General features: G+C 47.7%; 1 long non-coding RNA gene across 4 annotated transcripts; it reads left to right on the top strand.

Moving 5' to 3' along the window:
- Window positions 1,078-3,871, top strand: LOC110436845. 4 transcript variants are annotated; one of them, XR_002454705.1, is made up of 4 exons: window positions 1,078-1,852; window positions 1,971-2,072; window positions 2,633-2,776; window positions 3,202-3,871. It is a non-coding gene; the product is annotated as an uncharacterized LOC110436845 (long non-coding RNA). The 4 variants fall into 4 exon arrangements; XR_002454702.1 differs by lacking the exon at window positions 1,971-2,072 and having other exon boundaries at window positions 1,091-1,852; XR_002454703.1 differs by lacking the exon at window positions 1,078-1,852 and having other exon boundaries at window positions 1,859-2,072.

Here is a 4,710-nt window from a genome sequence, read left to right on the forward strand (position 1 = left end):
TACGCATGCATGAACGCATCGTCATTTCATGCTGCTATATATTATTAATATATATATTTTTATTTATGATTGATTGTGAAGTGTGCACCCGATCCGACGTCTACTGTCATATGGTGTGTGGCGTCACTGACGCAGTGGAAACTGGAACAATGTACACGTAGCAATGTATATCCATGTAAACTAGATGGGCCGGTCTGAATTGAGCAAACCACGCTTGGGCCTATTGTTACCGCTCGACACTAATGGGCCCCCAGTGGGCTATTCACTGGCCGCTGTAATAGGTGTTCTGTATCTTCGTTCTTCTTTTTTGGCGGGCGCGAGACGACGACACACCCTCGGCACCGGCCCCGGTGAAAAAAAAAATAGTGAGATAGGCTAAAGGCCCAAGAACTTCACTGGGCCGATTGCATACGAGTCATCATCACATCACTGTCGGTCCGGGGGTCTCAGTCTCACAGCCTAATCGCCTAGGTTATCAAGGCCTGTCATCAATGTAGAGGACATAGTATTCTAAAAAAATCAATGTAGAGGACATCCGCTCTCTCTCTCTCAAAAGAGAGAAAAAATGTACACGATGGTGAAGCATGTACGTACTACTGTGTGAAAGAAGCACAGCCGTGCAGTTGCTCCCCACATGGCTGGAGCTGCTACACTGACTGAGAATCTGACGCAGCGATGGACACAGATCGGCTGGACGTATGATGAAATCTCTTCCTCTGTTAGCACGCTTCTAATCTAATCACAAATTAAAGCGAAAGGGGAGAAAGAACCTAGTACTACGTACGAATCCGACCTGGCACCGACTGTCAGATGTCTGCCTGCCAAAGACGACTCACCACACCCTCTGTAGATAAAGCTAGGCCTTGTTTTGATAAATATTATTTAATTATAGACTAACTAGGCTCAAAAAACTCGTCTCGTCAATTCTGACCAAACTATGTAATTAGTTTTTATTTTTATCTATATTTAATACTCCATGCATACGTCTAAAGATTCGATGTGATTTGTAAACTAAACAAGGCCGAACAACACATCACATCACATCACCCCACGACGAATAATAATCTCCTACAAAGTTTTGTCGTGCGACATTTGGTTTCGTCCTGCCCCCGCCGTACGTCCGCGCCTCCGCAGCGTTCGTACTTGGAAACATCCGTCATCCCCTCCCCGATCCCCTCCCCCTTTCCTATCTTGTCCGCGCGCAGTCGATCCGCTCCGCAGCAACCGAGCTCAGTCGATCCGCGCCTTGCCTCGGCAAGACATTCCGCCGAGCGCCGTCCGCCCTGAGACCGAGCGTCGAACGCAGTCGATCCGCGCCTCGGCAAGACCTGCCGTCGAGCACCGTCCGCCGTCAGATCTGGCGCCGAGCGCAGTCGATCCGCCGCGCCTCGGCGGCCGAGAGTCCGTCGCGAGACCGGGCGCCGAGCGCAGTCGATCTGTGCCTCGCCTCGACGAGAGCGTCCGCCGCGCGCCGGTCGCCGTCCGCCACGAGACCCGAGCGCAGTCGATCCACGGAGCGGAGCTTGTGGTGGCTTCGGCGTCCTCCCGCGGATGGAGATCCATAACCTTCTCCATGCGGCGTGGCCTCGTGGACTTGGCGTGGCGTGGACGGAGCTCAGCGACTTTCTCCGCTCGGCGCAGCGCGGCGCGGACGGAGCTTAGCGACACGAGACAGGCGTGGGTGGTGCGAAATCAAGGGAGTCGAATCCAGCCAGCCCAGGTGTATTGTACATCGCCGCCGTCGAATGTCGTCCTCGATTAAGTGGAGGATCGTGCAGCTTCCTGATGCTCCTTGCCTCCTTGATAGCAGCGGCTTCCTCAGCTCCGGTCGGCAAGTAGGCACACAAAAATGGTACCAGCCTGATCTTGTTTCATTTGGCATTTAGCATCAATGGCACCAATGCTAACTTGCTGGCTTGTTTTTCGTGTATGACTTAGAACTTGCTAACCGAACCTTGTAAGCATTCTAGGCCCACAACTGTCTTCTTGGAATAGTCAGATTTGACTGGCCGGGCTCGCTGGATTCGAGTGGCGAGTCTCGATTTAGTGTGGTTGGAGGGTGTGATTGAGGGGTAACTTCTTTTTGTTATTTCCTGAAACTGAAGTTTGATATGTCATTCCTTTTTGTTTTAGTGAAACCACTATTGGACTATTGGCATTCTGATAGTGCTGCATTTTCGCTGGACAGTGACTTTATAGAGGAGGGGTGAAATCAATTAAGATCAGTTGTATTCTAATCATTCTTCGTTTTTAACAAAAACCATAAATTTCTTATAACTCGTCCTTGTTTTGCATGTCCGGCAAGATTGCATGTGGTGTTGATTGCCTTCTGGTGATTGAGGATCTTTTTTTTTGGAAAAGGGAAATAATAAGACGGAGGGGTAGGATCGCATGTGTGTACACGTATTGCCGGGTAGACACGGGTCGCACGACCAATCATCCTAGCAGGTAGATGTTGACCATAGGATTTTTTTAGTTGTAGAGATTTGATTGCACTATGGAGATTTCCATGCGTTTTTTCCTACGAGCATATGAATTGTGAATCTTTTTATATCGATTTTTTGTGTTGTGTGTACTACTTGTTCAGGCCATGATTTTTGACCTGATGTTCGACCCAAACCTGGTATTTCAGGTTTTCATTTTTGGAGAAGATTCAGGATTGGAGCTACCTCTAGACAAAAATGCTCTGATTAGATTTAGGAGGGCTTGCATCTGCTGTCATTGCTGAGCATCTCCAGTAAAGACTGGAATTTTTTCGCCGTGTCAACCTTTAACCGTAAGTTCCTCACTGACAGCTTCTCTTTCATGTACCTGTCTGCTTCTGCAATTTTTGGTGATCTATTTTTCAAATGCTTATGATTAATAGCAGCTTGTGTTGTTTATCCACCAAGGCAAGTAGGATTGCCTATCTTAGATTTATATTGTATACCGACATCGCATGCTACTATAAATACGACACCTTTTGATGGTTTAAGGATGGTTGAACATGATCTAGTAGGAAATTGCTTAAAATAATCAAGACTTTTTTGTCTTGTTCTTAGATGGTTACAATGTTGCTTAATTAGTATGTCACACTAATACCTGTTCAAGGAGCAGTTGAGCAACGCCTTCACTAGGACCAGCTCAGCCTACATTGTAATTGCAATCTTGTTAATTGTTATGTATTTCATTTGTTCATGGCATGTTCTTATCCTCTTCCAGGTATTTCATGATAAAAAATATCATCAAACTCCAGTCTTACTAAATCCCTACATGAGAGAACAATTTTCTTTGGCCTTCAACTTTGGGTTGTGATTGGGATTGCTGTTGGAGCGCCTCGTTTGGGTATTCTTCTCATTCGTCTCATATGCCTTATCATTCAAAGTTGTATCAAGAGATCACGCAAGGCACTCAATGACTGTTGAATGGCCCAGATACCTCCACCGTATAAAGATATCAAGGAAGTGGGGATGGTGGACAAATTTCCAGCCAATGATTTTTGTTGTACTGGATGGGCTTTTACTCCATATTCAGTAAGAGCCTGAGCCTGTTGAAACTTAACAAATATGCAGTTTAGTTGGCTCAGCAGGTTGAAACAAAGAGAAGAAACAATGTCTTTGTTTTTTTTTTTTGCATTATGGATGGCTGTGAGGAACTCAGATTATCTTGGTTGGGGCCATTGGTTCACTCTCACAAATCTAGAGCTTGCAACCAACTGTTTTGCAAAAGATAATGTACTTTGTGTGGGTGGATATGGTGTTGTGTATCATGGAAGGTTATCAAATGGCACCTCGGAGTCTGTCATGAAAATCCTTTTTTTTATTGGGTAATCTATCATGAAAATCATTAACAACTATGTTTAGGGTACTCAAAGGTAAGTACAGTTCTCTCACTTGCTTGGCTCGCATGAATTAGCAATGCCATTTTGCACCATTTTCATCATCTAAGTCTGAATTAATTGAATTTGTACCACTTCATTTCGAAGGCTAACAAGATGACAAATACATCTTAATCGTAGCAACTTCTTGATTTGCTACTATATCAGCAGTGGGGAAACTAGAGGACGGGAGACTGGAGAAGACTATCACGAGGAGCTGGGGAATGTCCATATATACAAATATACTATACCACAGATGCATAGCTTGATTGCAAACTATCAATAAGAATTTTAGCCAAGCACAAAATTCAAGCCACCAAAAAGGCCCGTGACCCCCGCGTCGTCCCTCTGCGGCGACTCGGGGGAAACTGTCGCCGTTGCTGCCGAAGGCCCCTCAGGGCCGCCACTTCGGCCGCCGTCACCGCCCTCTCCGGTATGCGGTGGCGGCGGCCCGCGGCTCTGCTGTCCAAAAGGCCGCTGCTGCAACTTCCTCATCCTCCCACCTCTTTCTCCTCTCCTTTCTCGTGCTTCACTGTTTCTTCTCCGGTGGCGTCGTTCCGGCGGCCGAACGACTTGGTGTTGGCCGGATCTGCCAGTCGGATCATTGTGCCGGTCGGATCTGGTGGCCGGGTGGCCTGGCGTCCAATCTCGGTCGGAGCCAGTGGCCGCGTTCGGCCAGTGTCCCCAGGCGAGCGTCTACCTCGCCTTCCTCTTTCGCATTGTCTTCGGCACCTTGGGCTCACTGGTGGGCGATTCGACGTTCCCCTAGCACAGATCCGCCTCGGGCGACAGCCGGCTCTTCATGGGTCGAAGGGATCCCCAACTATCGCGGTGCTCCCGAGCAGATGAGCATT

This window comes from Sorghum bicolor, chromosome 7 (assembly GCF_000003195.3).
Source record: "Sorghum bicolor cultivar BTx623 chromosome 7, Sorghum_bicolor_NCBIv3, whole genome shotgun sequence".
NCBI classification, from domain to species: domain Eukaryota; kingdom Viridiplantae; phylum Streptophyta; class Magnoliopsida; order Poales; family Poaceae; genus Sorghum; species Sorghum bicolor.